This window comes from Vicugna pacos, chromosome 5 (assembly GCF_048564905.1).
Source record: "Vicugna pacos chromosome 5, VicPac4, whole genome shotgun sequence".
In the NCBI taxonomy this organism is placed as follows: Eukaryota; Metazoa; Chordata; class Mammalia; order Artiodactyla; family Camelidae; genus Vicugna; species Vicugna pacos.
This window is the reverse complement of record NC_132991.1, coordinates 75944641-75972423: the sequence shown is the minus strand read 5'-3', so window position 1 is coordinate 75972423 and position 27783 is coordinate 75944641. Positions and strand designations below refer to the sequence as shown.

Sequence of the window (27783 nt, the reverse complement as noted above, 5' to 3'; positions counted from 1 at the left end):
ATTTCTGATACTGCTATACATACATACTAGAACTGAACAATTGAGTACATGGATGGCAGATGGAGGGAGCCAGGTTTCTCATTGGAATGGGAGTTTACAGAGAAGCAAGGAAAGGAAGTTAGAATAATCTATCTGGTAATGGATTAGAATTGGAGATACCGGTTTGAACTCATGTTTAAGGTAAGATAGGGACAGATTATTACATATAAAAATAACTATAGATATGTTTATATACATGGGTTATTATTTGCCCATGTAATTCCTCGTTTTTGCCATAAGAGGGCCTGCAAGCAACTCCCAGATACTGGTTTCTTATACTAGTCTTCAGTAAAAACAACCAGGCTTTTTGAGAAATGGCAAGTTCTAAGAAGGGGCCAAAAATACATACAATAAGCCAGAGCACCTTAGTGAGAACTTGTAAGGAAGTGCTCAGAAAATAATAACACAATGATGGGAGTATGTCAAAGGGACGCAGGAGCCAACTGAAAGAGCTCCCAATGATAGACCAATTTGAGCAATAAAATAAATAAAATAGTATTTAATTATAAACTAGGATATAAAATAAATATCTGTAAATAACTGTAAACTAGGGTATGAAATAAATAAGTGGTTAAATAAACAAACGAGAATAGAATAATAGAAAATCTACCTTGCCAAAGAATTCCAAATAATTTATGTAGATTTCTCTTTAAGCCTGGGCAGTGCCTAGTGACCTCCTTCCAAATAGTATCTATAAAGAGAAGAGTATACTTGCCCAGTATACCTTAAATCTGTCATCCAAACATGGAAAGTGTATGAAACTCCCAAGATCCAAGAGAATATATGAAAACTAAATGTAATGTGGTGTCCTGAGTGGGGATCTGGGATCATAGAACCTTACGTAAAAACTAAGGAAATCTGGGTAACATGTGGACTTCGGTTAGTAAGTGTAATGGTTAATTTTATGTGTTTATTTGTAAAGGCCATCGGGTGCCCATTTGGTCAAGCATTATTCTGAGTGTGTCCACTAGGTGGTTTCTGGATGATATTAACCTTGAATCTGCAGACTGAATAAAACAGATTGTCCTCGTTAAAGTGGATGGGCTTTAACCAATCAGTTGAAAACCTGACTAGAACAAAGAGGCTGAGTAAGAGGGAACTCCTCATGTTTGAGCTATGACCTTGATCTTTTCCAGCCTTTGGACTCAGGCTGAAATATCTATTGGTTTTGGGCCTGGGACCTGCTGAATTTGGGACTAGAAATTATACCATTGTCTCTCCTGGTTCTCAGGCCTTCAGACATGGACTGGAACTACACATCTGCTCACTTGGGTCTCCAGGCTTACCTACTGCAGATCTTGGGACTTCTCGGCCTCCATATTTGCGTGAGTTGTTTCCTTATAATACATCTCTTTATATTTTCTCTGAAGAACCCTAACTAACGCAATAGGTATACATCAATATTGGTTTATTAGTGGTAGTAAATGTAAGATACAGTACTTAAATCTAGGTATCAGTCTCCGTACTCTTTGCAATAATTTCTGTAAGTCTAAAACTATTTTAAAATAAAAATTTAATTTAATTTAAGAAAGAAGTTGAAATCAGATTTTGAGCCTGAGTAAATGAATGTGACATTCCTAGAATTTTAAGGTTTGACATTAAAAAAAATTATAGTATATAAATATATATTTCTATATAGTCTATATAATTTGATTATATATTGAATATTCTGTATACTTATATTTGCTTCACTTTTGAGAATTCTGTAAATTGGTGCTTTATTAAATTGGTTATTTCAACTCAACACACCACCAAGTAAATATTTTCTTTTGCCTTCATAAAGATATTTCTAATTTTCTGTTTTAATATTCAGTTTTATCTAATGAGTAATTTAAAAATCTTCCTCAAATTATTTTTATGTGGTTAGTATACCAAACATAAATTGATAATATTTACTAGGAAAGGAAATTGGGTTCAGGTATCAATTTTCATATATCTGAATGTCATGCGGCATTAATCCTTCCTATTGACATCGGTTTTACTTCTGTGACATTTTTGTATAAGAGGTGATTTTAGGTTGTAAGTTTGTTTATGGACTGAGACTGGTAGGGTTAAGAGTATTCTTTTTGTTTGTTTTTGTGTTACTTTGGACAACTTATTACAAACAAAATTATTTAAGTACTCATCCATAATTGCTTGCTCTAGACTTGTGTACATAAGGAATTTAAGTACTTAAAAATAAAATGGATTTAAAAGAAGACTCTGCTCATCCTGCTTAATTAAGTGATGTGATTTTATCCTTGTGTGAGATAGACCTGTGAGGTAATCAAGCTTGGGAAACAATTTGAAGTACTTTGACTCCAGACCCTAAAATCATGATGACACTGACAATCCAGGCCGTACAGAACCGCCCTTATTGAGTGAGTTCCACTTGGATAAGGTTCTCTCAGTAGCTGTAACCTGTATCTGAATCCCCAGTTTGTCTGCTTTACTCGGTAGTTGCTTCAATACACATGGTAAAGCTTCTTTCACTCGGCTCTAAGGGCCGGTGAGTCATTACTACGTCACTACTCCTGCAGCCAAGATAGGAAGAGAAGTAGTCTCCCTTTATGCAGTTGTTATGCAACCAATTTGGAATAAGTTGCTAAGGGACTGGGTGTAAAGACATGAAACTGACACAACCTCACTGTGTGCTCTGCGTCACTAGGTATCATTGTCTAGAAACTTCATCATTCCCACCTCAAGATAAGTTCCTTATCACTTTGGAATATTTCTATGCATAGAAAAGTACACGGTTTAAACTTTTTTACCTTGTGTTTTTTGGGTTTTTTTTGGTATCTTTGACTCTAAGATGAACAGGAAAATATGATTTCTTCCTCTTGCTTAAAACTTCCTGCCATGAACCAACAAAGAATATGAATAAAATACCTCATTTATATTTCCCATTATTCTTTGATATGGGCATCAAAAAACTTTCTTTAGTCTCTTTTGTTTAAATATGTCATAGCAACAAGAAGGAAGTAGCCTAGATACACTAATCACCATTCAAGAGATATGATGTACAAATATAGGACTTTGCATGAAGGAAAAATTAATTTTTATTGGGGAAAAATTCTCTTGTCATATGTCTTGTGACAAACTTTTGCTCTATTCTGTCTTTTCAAAGATTTTTTTTTTTTGTGGCAAACAGCCTTGCAAACTGGAGGTGGTATCTCCCCCCGGGCAAGAGGACAGATCTATTTATTGACAAGCAAGATAAAAATAATATCTGCCTCTGCAAGGAGGGTTAGCTGGTTGGTGGTCTTCTTTAAAAGATGAGGGGTTTCCTAAACTTGGAATTCCTCAGCTTTGACATGAATCCAGTGTGTGCACTGCATCCATCCATGCCGCCATGGGGCTTGTGGAGCAAGGAGAACCCATGTGAACCTGAGGTTCCTCATGCTTGCTGTGCCATGAGTACTAGTTTCCTTTGTCTGTAACACAGAAATCCTCGTCCATCTGTGTCACTGTGGCATCCTAATTGGTTAATTTGAAAATAGGGTAAACTCTCAAACTCTTTACAGTTGTTAACAGTGTTTATGGGTTAAGCTATGGATATTTCAGGTTTTGCTTATTTTTTTTAAGAGGGGGAGGTAATTAGGCTTATTTATTTATTTATATTTGGAGGAGGTACTTGGGATTGAACCTAGGACCTCATGCATACTAAGCATGTGCTCTACCACCTGAGCTATACCCTCCCCTCAAGACTTTGCTTATTTCTGCAACATAAACTAGCCTGTCTTGATAAACACGAACAGGGATCTTAAGTTCAATGTGTCCCAAACTGAATTCATTTTTGTTTCCCTAAACCGTCCTCTCTTCAAGTGTTCCTTAATTCAGTAAATTTTATTATGAATTACCAAAAGCAGAAACTTGAGTGACCATCCTTCACTTCCCATCAATTACTGTCTTACTCCTGCCATTGTACCCCCAAACCAGACCATTTTCATTCTTAACTTTTAGCATTATTCTCCTCTCATCTATTCTTGAACCATTGAAATCTTTCAAAAAGGAGATCTAATTATATTAATTCTTAATTTAAAACCTTTCAGTGACATCCTAGTGATCTTAGGTAAAATTCAAATAGCTCAACTTGGCTTCTAATAATTGCTGTTTGTACACGTGATCTTTATGTCCAGCCCCACAACTCAATGCTTTTCTTTCATGAACTCAATGTTCCAGTTTCAGTAAACTTCTTTGAATGACTCCTGTATGTTTTGTTTTATTCTAAATCACCTGGCCACACTGTTCCCTTGCTCTAGAACATTTTCTTTTATTGTTTTTCATCCGCCTAAAATGGGTGCAGACAACACAAAGCATTGAAGAATCCTCCCTCCTCTCCAAGAAATACGAATATATAATGTCAATATGACAAAGTTAACAGTGATGTTTCTAGAATTAATACATTTAGAAATTTGCTTCACAAATTTGTGGAATTAATTTCCTCAAAACAAGCATCCACTTACGTAGAAACTAGAAAAAGATAAACCACACTTTACCAAGCTGGTGAGATAAGCATTTGTGTGCATGTATGAATGTGTATTTTATCAATTCCTAGAAGGTAGGGTACAATTAACTTTGAAGGATAAATAAAATTATGATTTATTACTATGTCTTCTTCATAGGCAGTGCTAAATTAAAATATAAGTAATTCTTGTTGGTTATATTAAATACAAGGCATTATTACTAAAATTAATGACAGCTATACTTTGACATTAATTTTAAATCAGATGCCAGACCAAGTTGTTTACATATGTTATCTCATTTAATTCCTATAATATTCACATGGGTGGATACCCTTATTAACTCATTTTACAGATGATGTAACTGAAGTTTTGAGAGGTTGACTTGCCTAGTGTCTTTGAACCAGAGAGACATAAGCAGAGTATAAGCTCTAGTCTTCAAATTCTTCAGTAAGCCTTTTACTTGACAGGTTCAACTGCATGCTATTAGCAGAGTGAAAATGGAAGTATACAGTGCCCTCTCGGAAACAGTGACAAGTGTGATAAGTGAAAATAGGCTGCTCGTTTATCTGGAATTACAGTCCCTATTATATTGAACATCTGTCTTCCATAAAAGTAAAATTATTGATAAATGAATTTGGATATCTAATGAAAAGAAAAATCCTACCATGGTAAATTATTTCACCAATATTACTAAGCAAGAAAACTGAAGTAGGATATGGATGGTGTTTCAACTAAATTTCTTCAGTTCCAAGTCCTGGGTTCCTCAGTGTGGGGGGCTGTTTCATCACCATGTTGCACATTGTCCTGTGCTGAATTTTGCCCCATCTATCTTGAAGACTCTTTAAGACTAACATTTTAGATGATAATACCTGTCTTAAAACATGTGTTCACTTTGGAGCCAACACCAAATTATGCAAAGAATTACTTTGAATAGGAATCTAGTTATTTAGAGAATATTCACCCATTAAGAATCAGACTTTGTGATGTTATTGAAGTTATTAATTCTGGAAGATGAAGATACTATCTGGTTCCTAAGAATATTGCAACTAAACAATTAGAATCAATTGTTACCTTTGTGAAACTCATAAAGAGGTTTTTTCCTCCAAAGCTACTATGACTTGGAAAATTCTGTTTCAAACATTTTCAAAAAGACAGTTAATTCAAATTAAGTTATGTATGCAGCTTGCTGAAACATGAAATAACCAAAATAATAATACATATGATTAAATTTATATGACAGATATTACAAAAATTTCAATTTTCAGATTCACATTTATTTAAAAAGGTATATGCCCAGTGATTACTGCAAGAGACAGTAAAGAACAGAGATTTGGAGTCAGAGCTCTAAAATTAGACCAGCTAGTCCACTTAAGCAATGTCACTTCCTTGCTATGTGATATGACAAATTAATCTCCTTATGCTTTTGCTTTCTCATCTATAAAGTGTGGCAGATCATAATATCTATTCCATAGCACCTTTTTGTGTGAATCAATGAGCTAGTTCATGTAGAGAGTTAAAAAATGCGTGAAATATAGTTTAATGAATATTAGCTTAAATATAAGCTATTTTTATGTACCAGACACTGTGCTAAAGATATGTATGCATTATCTCACTCACCTTACATAGTATACTTACACTGTTAGGCGAGATATACTATTATTCTCATTGCAGAGTATGAGGAAACCAAAGTCTACTGAGGTTAGGCTGACTAGTTCATGGACATGTTACTTTTACTATCCATTATATTCAGACCTTTATGAAGTAAGATTTAAACAAAACAAAACAAAATTGCCCTGAAGCTTCTTATATGGCTCAGCATTGATTCTTGGTTCTCGATGTCGTTGTAGATCATACAAATAATATGATTATAAATATGCTTAATAATAAGATACCATTATCATTAATATGCTGTGATATGAAAATACTTTTAACTAAAGTTAAATTCTTACAATATTGTTCTCTAATTACCAAGTCTAATTCCCATTTCTCTTTCCACTTTCGTGATAATTTCATGTTTAATGTTAGTTTTCCAATTCATAAAATTTTAGCATGACATTAGTGTTATGTACTTGACTCAGTATAGTTATATCTGGGTTGTATCATTATTTTTTTTTGTTGTGCCTACTGACTTAATAGCTTTTCTTTCTAACTATATCATTCCATGAGTGTGAGGAAACAGGTGTTATCACTCATTGTTGGCGAGGACATAGAATGGTCTAATATTTCTGGGGAATAACTTGGAAATTCTGTCAAAAATCTTTTGAGTTTATATGCTCTTTAGCTGTAGGTCCATTTACAGTAATCATAAGATTATTTAGTGGTTCATTGTATATACTGGTGGAAAAAAAGAACTTATTTTTTTCTGTAAAGGAAAATCAAATAGATTAAGATACAATATATGAATAATCTGGAATCACTAAAAATAAATAAAAGTATGTATAATAACACCTGAAAATGAGTGCATGTATATGTGTATACTCAGATATATATATTCCTTTTCCATGAATTTGTAAGAGTAATAGTAATCTGTTAAAAAAGACATAATTTCAAATCTATTAAAAATGTTTCTGCATTTATACCTTTAGCTTTATGGGCATGGAACTGTAAAGGGTCATTTCTGAACAATCTACCCCTGTCCCAATTATTCTTTCAGTATGTAAAGACATGCATTCCAAAGTTGATCCTGAGTACTTCCAATTAGTCTAGTGGGCTCCCTGGAAATAGTATCAAGGTGACTCACTAGGAATAAATAATAAGCCATTTCTGCCTCACTGCAATAGGATTGCACTGAATCTGAAATAGCCTTTTATTATATTCTTTTCTAGCTTCCCTTGGTACTAGGTACAGTGTCAGGTAGGAGGAATTCCAAGATGCCTCATGCCATTGTCAAACTTTCTCTTGCCTATTTTTTCTGTAATGTAAGACTATGTTCATATATATATGTATATGAAACAGTTCATCTTTTATACACATTCACACAAATAGTGACTTTTTGAATCACTATTTATGGCTGTGTTCCTTCTCTGTTGAATTTCTTCTTCCTGGATTTAATCCATGGAAGTACAAGCATGATATACTCATAAATACTATGAAAGTCAATAAATACATTTTCACAAATAAAATCCTCTATTTTATTAAGGAGCTCATTCTTCTCTGACATAAATTGCCCACTGTGATAATCTTTTGGTTCACCAAGTAAAGTAAATATAGTGCATTTTTCTCCTCTGATGTATCTGACCCTTCTAATCCCTTATATTCTTTCTTTTGAAGCATGACCGGAAGGAAGAAAATATTTTTTATTCTAAAGAAATATTTTTGTCTTGTATTTGAAATGCTCTTATTGATGAATGTGTCTTATTTATGCGTGTATACAATCTCTGAAATCAAGTATGACTTCTAGATCAGTAATCTGAAAACTTTCCCTTAATGGATAAATATTTTATACTTGTGGGACATAAAATCTCTCTTGCAACTACTCGGTTTTGCCCTTGATTATGTCAGAAGCCATAAACAAGGCCTAAATAAATGGACATGTCTGTATTCCAATAAGACTGCCTCCAACCTGAAGATTGTAGTTTGCCAACCTATGTTCTAGATTACTGAGAAAATTAATATTTTCTATTTTTGTTTGGTTTTTCATAGTTTCTGACTTTTGATAAATATATTCATGTAGTGTCCAGAAATCACATCTCAAAAAAATTTAAGTATTTATCTTAATGTTTAATCAAGAAAATACAAATGTATGCTTTCACTTATATTTACATTAAATGCATTTATCAATTTTTGCTATATGTATACACCTACTATAATCATTAGGTTAAATTACATCAAAGTGTGTATACTATTATTTTTGTCCCCTACATCATATTTATATTTAATTTCAGAATTTAGGAATACTTTAAGGAAGCAAAGACTTGAAACGCTCATTTTCTTAATAGTTTTGTAGGGACCCACATTTGATTTCACTGAAGTATTACCTTCATTTCCCTCCATCCTATAAATTTATTGGTGTGAAGAGCAATCTACTTCTTTGATTTGTGCTATATACTGTCTTTTTTTGGGTTGCTATCATGAAATACCACAGACTAGGTAGCTTATAAAAAACAGAAATGTATTTCTCACAGCTCTGGAGCCTGGGAAGTCCAAGATAAAGGCATCAGCATGGTTGCATTTTAATGAAGGCTATCTTCTGATTTATAGCTAATGACTTCTTGTGCTCTCACATGTTGGAAGGGGCTGGATTTTTCTCTGGAGCCTCCTTTATAAGGCACTCAATCCCATTCATGGGGGTTTCATGTTTATGACTTAACCACCTCCCAAAGGCTCCATTCACCAACACTACCACATTGGGCATTAGGATTTCAACACACGAATTTTGGAGGGACATAAACATTCAGATAATAATGTGTACTTTCTTGAAATATGGCAATATGATGAAACCACCAATCCCTATATTACGTGCTTTACCTAGTTTGATCAAAGGCAGGAGATAAATTAAGGAAGAAAGAAAAATAGACTATATTGTCATGTAACATTGTAATGACATCTTTGACTAAAGTTTCCAAAGCATTAACTTGTTAATAGGTTAAATGAATTTCCTTGACAGAACATTAAAGACAACTGATTGACAGAAATAAATAGGCACAAAAATCTTCAGCAAATTAATACTACTGAGGTTGAAAATAATTCAGTATGTTGTTGGTCTTTATGTATGTCCACACATATTTCCAAATGTGATAATTTGTTTCTGGGGATGATTATATACGTACATACCCTGCAGTTAGATAACGCCCTTTTTAATATCCCAGAAGCAGATGTAACACCATTTGCTCATGGATGCATACATATCTAACTCTCCAATAAAAACTGATAAATTCAGAAAAGCATATTTATAACAATCTTTATTGGTTTAATGTATTTTAGTAAAAAAATAAATTTCAGTTTATTCTCTAATTTGATGTGACTCTCACAACCTTCTAACTGAGGCAGATAAGTACGTTTATCTCCTCTTTATTAAGAGGATATTAGGGTCATGGTGATTATTCGCCTGTGCATGTTTACCCAGTATGTAAATTGATGGTTGGTTTTGGAGACCATGTATTATGATTTCTGGCCAATCCCTGTCTTTAGTAATCTGTTTTCTTTTTACAGTCATTTATAATCATCAAGTTATGAGTCAAATATAGTATATGTAAGATGTTGCTCAAATTATTTTGCTTTGCCATGCCACAAATTACATTTCTTTATTTTAAAATCACTTTTGGTCTATTTTATGTTCTTATGGAATAGTCAGGACAGATACTGTTTACTCATTTTTTATGATAAATTTGAAGGAACAAGTAGGTTAGGTGAGTTTATTAATCCATTGAAACTAGAGTAGATTCAGATTTCTTCATTGCTAGTCTGCTAATTATTCAATCAAATTATAGCCATTTGCTAATGCCAACATCAAAAGTTACAATGACTTCACAAATATTGCAAGTTCAGGTTGATTTTCGGGAATAGAATAAGGAAGAGTCATATAATAATAATAATTATAATGATGATAGTAGAGCAGTAAAATAGCTAAAAACTCATGTAGCTCTTAATATATGCCAGGTATTTTTCTAAGTATGGCTTTTTTTAAACAATATTAATTCTTCCAATCCAAGAGCATATCTTCCCATTTCTTTAAATCATCTTCAGTTTCCTTTCTCAGTGTTTTTTAGTTCTTAGTGTTTAAGTCTTTTACCTCTGGTCAGGTTTATTCCTAAGTATTTTATTTTATTTACTTTTTGATGAGGTTTTTAAAAACATATATTTGTCTTCACTTTTCTGATAATTAATTGATACTCTAAAGAAATGCAAAAGATTTCTGTATGTTATTCTTGTCACCTACTACTTTGCTGAATTCATTTATCAGCTCTAATAATTTTTGTATGGAGTCTTTAGTAGGGTTTTTAATGTATAGTATCATGTCATCTGCATAAAGATAGCTTTACCTTTTCCCTTCCAATTTGGATACCTTTTATTTGTTTTTCTTGTCTGATTGCTGTGACTGGGACTTCCAATACTATGTTGAGTAGAAGTGGTGAGAGTGGGCGTTTTTGTCTTGTTCCAGATTTTAGTGGGAAGGTTTTCAACTTTTCACTGCTGAGTATTATGTTAGCTGTGGGTTTGTTGTAAATGGCTTTTATTGAGATATGTTCCCTCTGTACCTACTTTGGTAAGAGTTTTTGTCATGTATGGATATTGAATTTTATCAAATGCTTTTTCTGCATCTATTGAGATAATCATGTGATTTCTCTCCACTCTTTTGTTAATGTGGTATATCACATTGATTGATTTGCATATGTTGGACCATTCTTGTGACCCTAGGATGGATCTGAAGACATTTTTTACAGAAATAGAACAAATAATCCTAAACTTATTCAGGTTGCTACAACAAAAATCCCATACATTGAATGACTTATAAATAAATTTATTTCTCATACTTCTTGAGGCTGAGTATTCCAAGATTTGGAGCCATAAGATTTGGTGTGTGTAGAGGACACTTCTCTTGGTTCATAGATGACAGTCTTCTCACTGTAAACTCATTTGATAGTAAGAGGAAGGGATATCTCTGAAACCTTTTTTTATAATGATAATAATCTCACTCATAAGGGATTCACCCTCGTGGCCTAATCACCTCCCAAAGGTCCCACCTTCTAATACTATCATCTTGGGGGTTAGGATTTCAACACATATTTGGGAGGACACAAATGTTCATGCCAAAGCGATAATTAAATTTGTAGAATATAGCTAACAGTACTTAGAGGGAAATTTGGAGCTTTAAAAAACTATCAAAAAAAAAAAGAGCTGAAATTTAATTATTTAAGCTTTCAATTCATGAAGTTGGGGGAAAAAGCTAATTAAATATAAACCATATTATTTGTTTAACTCCTGCACAGTATTTCACTCCACAGATTTCACTAAAAATGTCAAGATAAACCTTCCGTTCTATTACTTGCTTTTGGGTTATGATGTTAGATATGTGGTTATTGTTTAGCTCTGAATCTGTTATATTGAAAAATGAGTTTGAAAGATAGAGTTTATGAAATGAAGAACATAAAATGGTATATTTATTAACAGATCAAAGAATTGGTATGAAAGCATATAATGACTGTAAATAAAATACTGTTTTAAAAGATAATGAATATGAAAAAGTTTGATTTTTTATTAAGTCTACATAACTATAGCTATTATATGATGAGATAATTAGTATACATTTACAAAATATTATTAATGTTTATTTTTGGGTTATGTGATTACCAGTTTTCTGAATTTTGCCTATGTAGTATTTTCAATATCCTTTTAGTGATTATCATGTAATAAGAATTTTAAAATAAACAGTAATATATTTCATTTATTAAGTACAAAATGGTTACCAATTGTTTAACATATATTTTCCTAATCTTTAAGAATCCTGAACAAAGATGTTATTTATACCTCCTTTGATAGATGAGCAAAAGTTAGAATTTTCTGGCAGTTATTATGAGAGCAGCAGGTGGACCATGGTAAGGAATATTGCAAGTCCATAATTAAGAAGTTGTGAGAAATGTTACAAAAATATCAACATGAGGGGCTTCAGAATTTTCTTTTTCCCGGAATGCACTAAACAGACAGATATACATAGAACAGTTCCGTTTGAGAGAAATTCATAAACTAGCTACGTGATTCCTACACATCGTGTGATTGAGGAAATATCCACATTGAAACGAATAGGAAAGGCTGAGAGATACTCTCCTCACAAACCCATCCCTTGGCACAGCACCATGCAAATTGGAAGGGATCCCTCAACTCCCAGCTTCTCCCTGTGGCATGAAGGGTTTGGACCATACATCTGCCAATCTAACTTCTAAGGTTGCCACCTGAGGAACTGGCTCCCAATCACCTAGCTCTGGGAACTGATGAAGCTTGCCATTTATGAGTCCCTCAGGGCCACACAAAACAAAGGGGCAGTTCTCTTTGAGCACTAAGTACTTCCAGCAACTATTCACTCTTATTCAACACAGAATGAGTAAGCAAAAAACATCCAGTTCCTGATTTCTCCCAGATAGGAGCTAGACCGTGTGTCTAACATCCTGACTTTCCCAACTGTTGCTTAAAAGTTATCTTTTAATTAACCTGGATTGAGGAGCTGAAGGGGAAGGCAGTTAGTAGTCCGCTGGGAACCTGAACAAGCATATGGGCATTTCTCTAATACTTGTGGGACACTGATGGTCTTGGCACACCTTCAACTATTAGGAACCACTAAGAACAAAGACTGTAGTTTAGAGAATTACAAAGGTTTGAGAGGCAGGCAGGAGCTCAGGCTAGACTGGTTGATGAGGTTCGTATTCCATATGAAACCAGTCTGTCAAGATTGGGAGAGGGGGTTGTTATATCTAATGTGCAGAAATAATACAGGTAATCAAAGAAAAAGAAGAAATGAGGGAATATGTTCCAAACAAAAGAATAAGATAAATCTTCAGAAATTGATCTTAATGAAATACTAGTAAGTGATTTACTTAATAGAGAGTTCAAATGGTCATAAAGATGCTCACTAAGGTCAGGAGAACAATGCATGTAAAAACTTAGAGTGCCAGTTAAGAGACAGAAAACATAAAGTAACAAACAGAAGTCATAAAGATGAAGAATACAATAACAAATGAAAAATTCAATTTAGAGTTTTAACAGCATATTATATCAGTTGGACGAAAGGATCAGTGAAATTGAAGACAGGGCAGTGAAATTCATCCAATCAGAAAAGTGAAAAGAGAATGAATGAAGAAGAGTGAAGATAGCTTAAAGGACTTATGGAACACCGTCAGATAGACCTACATATACATTATAGAGGTCATAAAAAGAGAAGAGGGGGAGCAGGGGAAGAAAGTATGGTCAGTGAAATAATGGCTGAAAAGTCCTCTAACCTACAAAAGAAACAGTCATCCAGTTACAGCAAGCCCAAAGACAATCAAAAAAGATAAATCCAAAGAGACCCACACGAAGATACATTGTAATTAAATTATCAAAAGTTAAAGGCTAAGAGAGTCTAAATAGCAGCATGCCAAAAGCAATTTGTTGTTTGCAAGAAAACCCACATAAGATTGTCAGTCGACTTTTAGCAGAAATCTTATAGGCTAGAAGGGAGTATTGAAAGACAAAAACAAAACAAACAAACAAACAAACAAACAAAACTTCCAACCAAGAATACTCTACTCAGAAAAGTGGTTATTCAGAATTGAAGGAAACAAAATCTTCCAAACAAAAAGTTAGAGTTTGTTACCATTAGGCCAGCCTTACAACAAATGTTAAAGGGAGTTCTTCAAGCTGAAATAAAAGGGCACTAATTAGTAATGTAAAAACATATGGACATATAAAACTCACTGGTAAAGGTAAATATATATTTAAACTAAGAATATTCTAATATAATGATGTTGGATAAATCACTTATAACTGTATAAAGGTTGAAAGACACAAGTGTTACAATAATTTCTTAATGAACACAATATAAAAACATGTAAATAGTAACTTGAAAAATATAAAATGTGAACGGGGATTTTAAAATTTAGAGCTTTTATATATATTCAAACTTAACTTGTTACCAGCTTAAAGTAGGCTGCTATAACTATAAGAGGGTTTATTTAGTCTTCATGATAACCATGGAGCAAAATGGCACAGTGAATACACTGTGAATAAGAGAAAGTAATTTATCATGCTCCCACAGAAAAGTCCTCAAATTACAAAGGAAAATAACAGGAAAGGAAGAAAGAAACAAAGGTTGTTAAAAAAAAGCCAAAATTGTAAGTCCATACCTATCAATAATCACTTTGTATGTAAATGGATTAAATTACCCAATCAAAAGACAGAGAAAGAGTGACTGAATAGTTAAGAAAAGAAGATCCAATTATATGCAGCCTACAAGAGACTCATGTCAGTTTTAAGACCATTCATAGACTAAGAGCAAAGGGATGGAAGAAGATATTCCCTGAAAATGGAAAGCAAGAGAAACCAGAGGTAGCTATACTTACATCAGACAAAATAGACATTAAGCCAAAATCTTCAACGAGAGACAAAGATGGTTATTATGTAACAATAAAGGGTTCAATTTATCACAAGAGTATCATGAAAGTTTAATTTTACTGATGTATAAAATGAGTTTAATTTATTCATATATAAAATCATGTTATATAATATATATTAATATGTTAATACATTAATCATATAATTGCACATAATGAGAGTGTAATTGTAAATATTTATGCACCCAACATTGGAGATATGAATATATAAAGCAAATACTTAAAGATCTGAAGGATGGAATAGACAGCAATGCAGTAATGGTAGGAGGCTTCAGTATCCTGCATTCACCAATGGATGGATCATCCAGAAAAAATCTGTAAGGAAACTCTGAACTTAAACTACATGTTGGATCATATGAAATTAACAGACAGATACAGAGCATTCCATTCAACAGCAGGAGAATACCCTTCTTCCCAATAATACATGGAACATTCTCCAGGGTAAATTGGATGGTGGCCACAAAGCAATTCTTAATAAATTTAATAATATTGTAATCATATAAAGCACCTCTCTACATTATAGTGATATGAAACTAGAAATCAATTACAAGAGGAAAACTGCGAAATTTAATAATATCTGGAGATTAAACAGCTTGCTCCTCCATAACTAATGGGTCAAAGAAGAAATCAGAAGGGAAATAAAAAAAAGTACCTACAGACAAATAAAAATGGAACACAATATACCAAAACTTATGGGATGCAGCATAAGTAGTACTAGGAGTAAAATTTATAGTGATAAGCACCTACATTAAGAAAAAGATCTCAAATAACCAAATGAAGAAAGAAAAAGAAAACTAAGCTCAAAGTTAGTGGAGGAGTAAAATAATAAAGATTAGATCAGAAGGAAGTGATCAATGAAAGACAATAGGAATGATCAATGAAACTAAGAGATGATTCTTTGAAAAGGTAAATAAAATTAATAGACCATATTGGAAAAAAAACAGAAAAGTTTCAAATAATAAGTGAAGGAGTAGATGTCACAAATGATAATACAGAAATACTAAGGTTGTAAGCGACCACTATGAACAATTAAATGAAAACAAATTGGACCACCTAGAAAACTGTTAAATTCTTATAGATATACAACCTATCAGGACTGATTTATGAAATAGAAAATTGGAATTAACCAATTACTAGTAAGGAGGTTGAATCAGTAATCAAAGATTTCCCAACAAAGAAAAGACCAGGACCAGAGGGTTTAACTAATAAATTCTACCAAACATTTAAAGAAAAATTAAAACAAATCCTCAAACACTTAAAAAAAAAAACTGGTCAGAGGGGGACACTCCTAAACTCATTTTACTAGGCCAGCATTACTCTGATACCAAAACCAGACAGGGGTGCTACAAGAAGAGGTAATTACAGACCACTCTCCCAGATGAACATGCATGAGAAAATTCTCAGCAAAGTATTAGCAAACTGAATTCAGCAATTAAATAGTCATACACTATGATTAGGTGGGATTTATTCCTGAGATTCAAGGATACATAAGTCAATCAATATGATACACCATATTAAAAAAAATGAAGGTTAAAGTCATCTGGTCATCTAAATAGATGCAGAGAAAACATTTAATAAAATCAACATCTTCTCATGATAAAATTCTTAAGAAATTAGGTATAGAATGAATGTACCTCAATATAATATAGGACATATATGTCAAGCTCACAACTGACATCATACTCAATGGTGAAAAGATGAAGGCTTTTCCTATAAGGATCAGGAACAAGACAAAGATGCCCTGTAACCACTTTTATTGAACATAGTGCTACAAGTTCCAACCAGAGCAATTAGGCAAGAAGAAAAGCCTCCAAATTGAAAAGGAAGAAGTAAAATGATCTCTGATTGCAGATGACATGATATTCATTGGAAAACCCTAAAGACTCCACCAAAATATTATTAGAACTAATCAACGAATTCAATGAAGTTGTAGGATATAAATTCAATATACACATGACAATTGCATTTATATACACTAGCAATAAACGAATGAAGCAGAAAAGAAAACCCACAAATAAATCCATGCATGTTTGATTAATTAATTTTCACAAAAGAAGCCAGAAATACACAATGAAGAAAGAATATTCTTCAATAAGTGGTGGTGGGAAAACTGGTTATTCAACTGCAAAAGAATGAAATTGGACTCCTGTCTTACATCATACACAAAATTCAACTCAAAATTGATTAAGGACTGAATCTAGGACTTAAAACCGTAGAACTCCTATAAGGAAACAGAGGGTAACCTTTGTGACATTGGTCGTGGCAATAATTTTTTGGATTTGGCACCAAAAATAAAGATAACAAAAACAAAAATAGACAGTTGGCACTACATCAAACTAAAAAGCTTCTGCACAGCAAAGGAAACCATTAAGAAAAAGAAAAGTCAGCCTATGGAATGGGAGAAAAATATGTACAAATCATGTATTCAATAGGTGTTTATATCCAAAATGTAAAAGGAACTTATATAACTCTATAGCAGAAACCTTAAAAAAAAAACAGTTTAAAAATAGGCAGATGACTTGAAAGACATTTTTCCATAGGACACATATAAATGGTCAGCAGATACATGAAAAGATACTAAACACCAATAATCATCAGGGAAATGCAGGCTAAAACCACAAGGGCATATCCCCTAACACCTATTAGGATGTCTGTCATCAAAAAGATGAGAGAACAAGTGCTAGTGAAAATGTGGAGAAAAGGAAAGAAACTCTTGCCTGTTGTTGGTGAGAATGTAAAGTAGCACAGTCACTGTGGAACCAATATAGTGGTTCCTCAAAGAATTTTTAAAAATTAAGAAATAGAACTGCCTATATGACCCACAGTCCCACCTCTGGGTATGTAGCCAAAGGAAACAAATACCTCCGGATGATTTTCCAGATCATCACATGTTCATAGCAGCATTACTTGTAGTAGCCAAGGATTGGAAACTACCTACATGTCTTTCAGAAGATGAATAGATAAAGAAAATGTGATATCTATGCCAGACAGAGAAAGACACACACTGCATGGTGTCATATGTATGTGAAGTCTAAAACAGTAAGTCAGACTCACAGAATCAGAGAGTAGAACGATTGCCAGCATGCTGGGAAATGGGGGAAATAAGGAGAGGTTGGTGAAAAGGTACAAACTTTTAGTTACGAGATGAATTAAGGTCTGAGGATCTGTTGTGTAACATGGTGACTACAATGGATAGTAATCTATCATATAATTGAAATTTGCTAAGAGAATAGAACTTGTGTTCTCATAAAAATGTAAATATGTGAGTTGGTGAATGTATTAACTCAGTAGAAAATCCTTCACAATATATACATTAATCAGACCATCACAACATATATTTGAAATACATTACAATTTTATTTGTCAATTATACCTCATTAAAGCTGGAAAAAAGTCAGAATTTTCCTTTCGAATTTCAAGGAATTTTGATTTAATTATTAAAGCAAATTAAACTAATCCTCTATTGGAATGATTTTCTTTAATTTAGAGATGAAGCATTAAAAGACAGTAGTTAGAATTCCATCAATCAAAAACTGGTAAGACTTTTTAAAACTTTTTAAATATCTCATAATTTCATTTTTGAGAAACATTAAAAAAATTGTCTATTAAATAAGGTAGACTCCATTCAGATTTCCCAGGGGCATTTATCAAATTTTATTTTTAGTACAGATGCCTTAAGCAAACATGAAAACCAGTGTGTGTATATCTTTGTATAGTGTATATAGGATATATATGATAGTTTTTTGGTATATATGTAAAATAGTATGCTTCATTGTGTATATATGTAATACAGTTGACCCTTGAACAAACGTGGGCTTGAACTCTGGGTCCACTTACCAGGGATATTTTTCCATAGTAAATATTACAGTACTGAGTTGTCCCTGGTTGGTTGAATCTGAGGATGTGGAGCAACGGCAGATAGGGAGGGCCAGCTATAAATTATATGAAGATTAACCCTCTCATTGTTCAGGGGTCAGCTGTATACCTAAATATATTTAAATACATTATATGTATATGTCAGTTACTATGTGAATATTTTTAACTTTAATGGGGAGATAAATGGGATATATCAGGAATTAAAAGATGGTGTACTTTTCCTCAAATTTTAGATACTGAAGTATAAGACTTTGGAAATGGATGTGATTTTGAATCATATTACAAAGAAGATATTAAAATATATAAAACTTTTTATTTGTTAGTCAATTTTACCCTTAAGTGAAATGAACCAAATGTATTTGTTTAGGAACCTACTTGATAGGAAATGTGTGCTTTAAATAGATTTCAAGTAATTTTAATTATACCATGGACTATATGATGGATGCTTGTAAAACATTTTTTAAAAACATGTGCACACAACTTAGAAAATAAAATTCCCCCTTTATATTGTCACATCCTACATTTGACATAATTTTATTGTTATGCACATTCTTCATTATACAATAGCACTTCAAATCTGGTTTTACAGAGCTAAAAAATGAATTTAGCAGCATAACATTAAACATTACTATAATTCAGAATTACAGTCTCATTTTTTTCAACTTCAAAATTTTGCCACAAACATTTGAACAATTTGAAAAGCTCTGTGACCATTATATCTATTCTGTGTAATTTGTGTTAAAAATACTTGTTAATGAATTTGGAACCAAGTGCCTATAATCACAAAGTACAAATTAAGACTTCTATTATCATTAATAGGAGTAAACACTAACAATTCAGGAGAAAATGGATCTTTATGTTCTAAACTTTGAAGTTTATATGAGAAAGAAATTAACCATAAAATTAGAATCCAGGCAGCTTTCTGAAGAAAAATTCTTAAAGGTATTCTCAAATAACTTAAAAGGCAATATTTCTTTAGCAAGTTTAAGCTGAGCCACATGAATTGAACAAGGTAATTTGAAAATTAGGCAAAATTTACATTCCCATTAAAATTAACCTTTGCTTAAATTTCTTGGAAAGTGAACTGAACTCACTATAAGCTGCTGCTATGTTGTAATTAAAAGAACAGATGAAATGTTCCATTTACTCCTTAGCCATCATAAAACTAGATACTCATAACACCATCTGCAAAATGGCTGCCACCAATATTACTTTCCCAGGAGGCGGGGGTGGGGGGAGGAATTCTTTTTAAGAATATGTGCAATAATATAGAAGAAAGTAGATTTAAAATGCAAAAAATGTGTATATCTGAGGTTTTAAAATTTTAATCAGGAGGAATTTGTGCTTTTATATCCCACAGTCTTCTTAAACTTTTAATTTAGAGATAAATACATATAGGAATGTGTAAAATTCAAATAATATGTTTCACAAAAAAAATTAGAAAAGAAGGATCATTTAGAAGGATCAGATTTTATAAATATATGAACACTAACCCCTATTGGGATAGTGTAAAAATACAAACCTTGTGACCATGAGCCATGAAACATTCTCAAGATATGATTATAAAATATGAGTCCATGTCCTGAAAGGCTGATGATAGTATCTAGATATAAGTTGTAAGTCATGGGTAACCTATATTCTTGTCACTATTAAAAGTGAGGAAAATATTTTAAGACTTATTACAATTTAAATTTCTTCCAAATATAATGTTAATGTAATCTAAAAAACTAAGGCATAGTTTAATTTCAGAACAGATGTGTTTGGGATTTGCTAGATCAAATCTGAACCACTAAGTTCAATAATTATCTTTTAAGTTTTGCTTTTATAATTGCAGTTCTAAAAAATGATTCATATTTTAAAAGTTTTAGCAACATTTAGAGGAAGGTACAGAGATTCAGCATATACCTCCTGCCTCCACACATGCATAGCCATGCTCATTGTCAACATCCTTCTATAGAGTGGTACATTTGTTACAATTGATGAACCTCACTGGCACAATAATACTCACCCAAAGTCCATAGTATATGTCATGATTCATTCTTGGTGTTGTACATTCTGTGGATATGGACAAATATATAGTGACATATATCCACATTATAGTATCATACTGAATATTTTTACTTCTCTAAAAATCCTCTGTGTTTCACCTATTCATCATTACCCTCACCCCCAACCTGTGGTGCTTTTTGCTGAATTCATAGTTTTACCTTTTCCAGATGTCATGTAGTTGGAATCATACAGTATGTTGCCTTTTCACATTTGCTTAGTTCACTTAGTTATGATAGTTCTTAATTTTTGTTTTTTATTTCTTTTTAATGCCCAAAAGTATTATATTTTCTGGATGTACCATAGATTATTTATCAATCCACCTATTGAAGGGCATCTTGGTTGCTCCCCAGTTTTAGCAAATATAAACAAAGCTGCTGTGAACAACTTGTGCAGATTTTTGTGTGGACATAACTTTTTAAGAACTGTAGGTAAATACCACGGAGTACAATTACCAGATTATATGTTAAGAGTATGTTTAATTTCATAAGAGACCACCAAACTGGCTTTCAAAGTAGCTATATCATGTTGCATTCCATGCAACAAATGATAATTCCTGTTGCTCCACATCCCTGTCAACATTGCTTATTGTCAATGTTCTGAATTTAGGGCATTCTAAGAGGCACGTAGTGGAATCTTATTGTTATTTTAATTTGCATTTTCCTGTGACATATGATGTGCAGCAGCTTTTCATGCATTTATTTGCCGTATGTATATCTTCTTTGGGGAGGCCTCTGTTCAGGATTGACTTATTTTTAATTGGATTGTTTTTCTATTGAATTTTAAGAGTTCTTTGTATATTTTAGATAATGGTCTTTTATCAGATGTGTCTTTGCAAATATTTTCTCCCTATCAGTGGCTTGTATTTGTATTCTCTTGCCATTGACTTTGCAAAGCAGAAATGTTCAGTTCCAGTGAAATCAAGCTTATCAATAATTTTTTTCATGGAGTGAGTCTTTGGTGGTGTATCTGAAAAGGGATCACCATACCCAAGGTCATCTAGGTTTTTCATATGTTATATTCTGAGAGTTTTATATTTTACATTTAAGTCTGCGATGCATTTTGAGTTAATTTTTTGATGTGTTCAAGATCTGTGTCTAGATTTTTTTAAAATTTGCATGTGTATGTCCAGTTGTCCCAACACCACTTATACAAGACTATCTTTACTCAACTGTCTTGCCTTGAAAATAATTCATTCTTGAAAATGTATTAACTAGCTTTCTGGGTTAAATTTTGCCAAAGAGATGTGAGAGGAAAATTACCAAATTCCCTATATCAAATCCTTTATACTTGAAATACATAGTGTATTTTTCCCTGACTAAATCTTGATTGCTAGAGTTATTGTCTCTTCTTACTGATTTATAGAATTGTTTATATTCTAACTTATCCTTTATTGGGTTTATGTGTTTCAGATGTATTTTCCCTCAGTGTGTGGTTTACTTCTTTATTTTGTTGATGAAGTTTTTCAGTTAACCAGTGGTTTACATTTTTTATTCTATTAAAATATATCAATATTTTACTTTTTAATTTCAATTTGTATGTAGCAAATTCTTCATCTTTAAATTTATAGATGTATTCTTAAATTTATAAAACTATCCTAAATTTCCTTCTAAGTATTTAAAAATTTTTGGTGTTATATTCAGGCAGGTTTATTTATTTGTTGATTGATTTATTGATTTGTCTGTTTATTTATTTAATAACCCAAAGTCTTAATTTCATTCTTTTCCTATTGCTTCTCAATCCCAAATTTAGTTATTTTGTTTCCTTTTCCGTAAACATGGTATATCTATTTCTTAAAATCTTATTTGTGTCTGGTAACAAAACTCTATTTTTTCCCCAGAATTACTCATTTTTATTAACTCTATTCTCTGGTATAATTCAGTTGTGTTGCTACTATATATATGATACATTTTTGGATTAGAACTTCTGTTTATGTTATGTAAAGCATAATTGCACTGGTTTTGTGTGTATTATATTCTGCAGACTTGATTTTTTTTGCACAGTTAGTTTACAGATTTCATGTGTTCTTTATCATATTGTCTGTGAATAACAAGAATTTGTAATATGCAAACTTAATGTATTTTTTTTCTTTTCTTTCTCTGCTATTTTGAACCTTGAACACCTTAGTGCACAGATACAATGAGTAGTGGTAATTTTGTATTAGTGAGTACTGGGGACCTTGTAGTCTTCACAATTTAAGGGAAATGCGTCTTGTATTTCAAATTTATTAGCATATTTTCTGTAGGGTTTCTTTCAGTAGATAAACTTTATCAGGAAATAATTTCCCTTCTGATCATAATTTTCTTTATGAAAAGAATATTCAATTGTAAAACTTAACTATTGCCCATAAGTAAATTTCAATGAAATTTTAAATATAATTTAAATCTCACATGTGAAAAAAATTTAACCTTTAAGACTTCAAACACACAAATAAATGAAACAAATTATCAGTATGTATCTCAATCTTAAATATTGGTAACTCACATATAAATATACAGCAGTCAATATAATCCAGCAATATATTAATTGAGATGTACGTACCAAAAATATTTATTCCAGAAATACTAGAATGGTAGTTTCTTAACCCAGAGGTGAAAATCCTACAGGTGATTTCTTACAGAAATGGATACTGCTTTTTTCCCTTAACACTATGTGTTCTTCAGCAAACTATTTAACCTCACTAATTCTTTTCTCAGTGTTAATTTATGTTTTCAATAATTATAATTATAACCAAACAATATATAACACCTACCTCAGACTTCACGTATTAATATTTGTGATGATGTAAGTTTTATAAAGTGGTTAGCATATATTTATACAAAATAAAATATTTATTACTTTTTAAAAATTGTAAGCTATTGGATCAATAGCATTATTTTATATTTAAAAAAATTAATGAGTAAATAAACACAAGCAAATATTTACCTAAATAGTATATACAACTATTATCAATTTCTGCCTATATAATTTTTGTGAAGATGTTTCTATTGCAGATATTAAGTGATGTTTTAAACTACATAGAATGTGAAATCATGGCCCCTGAAAAAAGCAACTTGATCGTTGGAATAAAATGAACATAATCTAAGAGTGGGTCCTGAAATTGGTGAAATTTTATGGATATTTCTATAAAGTTTTCAGTATACTGGCTGGCCACTTAGAGTCAAATATGTATAGTTATCTCTTCATAGCAAGTCTTTGGTTGATTTTGTTTTCTTTAATTTCTTGTCTTTTGTAAATGTTAATCAAAGTATGTAGTACTTTATACAATAAAAAGAACATGCTTTCATAACAGGTAGTGGAATATAATTTATCTCTGTCTTCAAAGTCTTGAGTAGATTTTATAACTGAAGACAAGATGTACTGAGTTTCTCATTTGAACTAAAGTGAATCATTAACAACCAGGACTGCACACTTCGCCCTCAGTGTCAATTAAAAGCCAGTAGACTCAACTTTAGTATAATCAACCAAATTTCTGACCACATTGTAGATGAGGAGAGTATTGGTAAACAAAAAAAGGATGAGAGGCAAAACTATGGAGACAGTAAAAATGTTAGAGATTGCCAGGTGTTAGGGAAGAGGCATGGATGAATAGGTGGAGCATAGAGGACTTTTGCCACAGTGAAACTATTCTGTATGATATTACAGTGGCAGATCTGTGTCACATTTGTCAAAACTTACAGAATGTATAAAACAGAAATATGGACTTCAAATGATAATAAAGTATTAATGTAGGTTCACCAGTTGTAACAAATGTTTTACTGTGGTATTGAGTGTCCATAGTGGGGGTGGTTGGCCATGTATAGGACAGAGGTTATATGAAAATTCTCCATACTTCCCACTCTGTTATTCTTGAACCAAAAACTGATCTAAAAATAAAGTTTATTAATTGAAAAACAAAGAGACATTTTTGATTTCTTGGTTTTGTGGTAATAATGTGTCTAATTAGATCCTTTCTGATCAGAGTGGGAGAATGGCAGGTAAGGGGTTGATTAGTACCTATTACAAGCAAAGGGAAGCAGAGAGCTAAGGAGAATCACTCTTGGGTACTGAGTGTCTTCAAGAATGGAAAGATGACTTATGTTATCCTGCTAGTTGATTACTGGTGCTGCCAGAGGGGCAAACATAGTAAGAAATGTTGGGTTTGATATTTATTTTGTGCCTTCCCAGTTTTAATTCCCTGGTTGTTTCTTTTACTGTATATTTTAAAGTTATTTTCTTAATGGTTTCCCTTGGGTTTCTTAACTTGAAGCAGTCTAGTTATAATTAAAACAACAATTAATACTAAAATTTCAATAGTTTATAAAAAACTTTCCTCTAATAACCTTCATTCCCTACCCTTTGTGCTGTTTTTTTTGCTCTTATTTTAATACAAATTATATTTTTCTATGTAATGAATCCATTAACATAGTTCATAATTTTTGCTTTTTTCAATCGTCATTTAAGTCAAATAGAAGAACATAACTGTTATAAAAAGTACATGTATACTTTTATATTTACTTATGTGGTTACATTTACCAGTGTTTTTTGTTTCCTCAGAAAACTTGAGGTACTATCTAGGTTCTTTTCATTTTCTCTCAAAAGACTTCCTTTGTAATTTTTCTTTATGGTGGATTTGCGAGTGACAGTCTCCATTTTTATTTATCTGGTAATGTCTTAATTTCTCCTTCATGTTTGAAGGGTATTTTTTTCTGGATATATAATTCATGGTTGATAGTGTTTTCCTTTCAGAAGTTTGAATGTGTCATCACACTGCTTTCTGGCCTCCAAGATTTCTGATGAGAAAGCTATTAATCTTAGTAAGAATCGTTTGTACTATGATAATAGTTTTTCTATTGCTACTTTTGAAACTGTCTTTCTACCTTTGTCTTTCAATGACAATGATTATAAAGTGTATTGGTAGAGATCTCTTTGAATTTATCTTACCTGGAACTCATTGACCTTCTTAGATATGTAGATTAATTAAAAAAATCAAATTTGGGACATGTTCATTCATAGTTTCTTTCTTAAATTTATGTGTGTATGTATATATATATATGTATGTGTATGTATATATATGTGTATGTATATGTGTATTTGACCTTCAATATTATGCTAGTTTCAGGTGTACTACATAGTGATTAGATATTTGGATACATTAGGAAATGATCACAGTGATAGGTCTGGTTATCTGTCCCTATTCCAATATTACTGACCATATCCCTTATGGTGTATGTTACATCCCTGGGCTTATTTATTTTGTAACTAGAGATTTGTACCTCTTAACACCCTTTACCTATTTCCCACCCCTTGGCCTCCACCCCTCTGTCAACCACCTGTTTTTCCTCTGTATCTGTGAGTCTATTTTTATTTTGTTTGGTTTGTTTTCTTTTACAGATTACACATATAAGTGAGATCTTGCAGTATTTGTCTTATACTGTCTTCCTTATTTCACTTAGCATAATTACCCTCTAGATCCATCAGTGTGTTGCAAATAGCAGTGTTTCATATTTTTGTGACTGAGTAATATATATTTTATTGTATCTGTCATACCACATATTCTTCATCCATTCACCTCTTGATGAACACTTAGTTTGCTTCTATATCTTGGGTATTGCAAATAATGCTGCAGTGAACATAAGGGTGCATACAACTTTTCAAATTAGTGTTTTTGTTTTCTTCAGGTAAATTACCCAGCGGTGAAATTGCTGGGTTATATACTACACCCACTTTGTTGAGAGTTTTTATTATAAATGGATGTTGAATTTTTTTGAAAGCTTTTTCTCCACCTATTAAGATGATCATATGATTTTTGTTCATTTTGTTAATGTGGTGTATTATGTTGACTGATTTGCAGGTATTGTGCCATCATTGAATCCCTGGAATAAATCCCACTTGATCATGGTGTATGATCCTTTTAATGTATTGTTTACTTTGGTTTAGTAATATTTTGTTAAAGATTTTTGCGTCTCTGTTCATCAGTGATATTGTCCTATAATTTTTTTTGTGGTAATTGTTTGATTTTGGTATCAGGATGATGGAGTCATAGAATGAGTTCAGAAGCATTCCCCTATATCAAATTTTTTGGGATAGTTTGAGTAGGATAGACGTTAAGTCATCTTTAAATGTTTGCTAGAATTCCTCCATGACACTGTCTGATACTGGGCTTTTGTGTGGTTAGAATTTTTTTAAAATACTGATTCAGTTTCAGTCATTCTGTTTATATTGTCTATTTCTTCCTGAGTCAGTCTTGGAAGATTGTACATTTCTAGGAACTTATTAATTTCTTCTAGATTATCCATTTTACTGGCATATAATTGTTCATTTAACCTGTTATGATCCTTTGTATTTCTGTGGTGTTGGTTATAACTTCTTTTTCTATTTTGATTTTATTTGGGCCCTCTCTCTCTCTCTCTCTCTCTCTTTTTTTTGTTTCTGATGAGTCTGAGTTAAGGTTTATCATTTTTATCTTTTCAGAAATCAGCTCTTAATTCCATTGATCTTTTGTTTTTTATTTTTTGGTTTCTGTTTCATTTATTTCTGCTCTGATCTTTATTTTTTTTTCTTCTACAAATTTTAGACTTTGTATATTTTTCTTGTTCCGTTAGGTGTAAAGTTAAGACTGTTATATTTGAGATTTTTCTTGTATCTTGAGATAGGCTTGTAACACTATGAAATTTCCTCTTAGGATTGCTTTTCCCTTGTCCCAAAGATTTTTCAAGTTGTGTTTTCATTTTCTTTTGTCTCAAAGTAGTTTTTATTTTTTCTTTGATTAATCCATTGAGCCCTTGGATGTTTAGTAGCATGCTTTACAATCTTGATGTGTTATTATTTTTTCATTTTTCTCCTTAAAGTTGATTTCTAGTTTCATACCATTTAGTTGAAAAAGATGCTTGATATGATTTCAGTCTTCTTAAATTTACTGAGACATGTTTTTGTGGCATAACATGATCAATCCATGTGCACTTGAAAAAAATGTGTATTCTACTGTTTTTGGATGAAAAGTTATCCATACATCTATTAATTACATTTTATATACTGTGTCATTTAAAACCAATGTTTCCTTATTGATTTTCTATTTAGATGAACTGTCCATTGATGCAAAGGAGTATTAAAGTCCCCTTGTAGTATTGTATTACTATCAGTTTCTCCAATTACTTATTCATTTATTTATTAATGTTTGTTTATTAATGTTTGCTTTTTAAAATTTAGGTGCTTCTATGTTGTGTGTATATGTATTTTCAGTTGTTATATCTTCCTATTGAGTTGACCCCTTTATTATCATGTAAAGTTCCTCTTTGACTCCTGTTACACTTTTG

At 32.1% G+C, this 27783-nt stretch overlaps 1 long non-coding RNA gene across 1 annotated transcript in view; it reads left to right on the top strand.

The window, feature by feature from the left end:
• LOC140696659 (uncharacterized) overlaps positions 1-27783 on the top strand; it is a 154376-nt gene that overhangs the window by 1320 nt on the left and 125273 nt on the right. Inside the window, exon 2 of the long non-coding RNA XR_012073169.1 lies at positions 1271-1364. This is a non-coding gene — a long non-coding RNA (uncharacterized lncRNA). The remainder of the gene's footprint in view (positions 1-1270; positions 1365-27783) is intronic.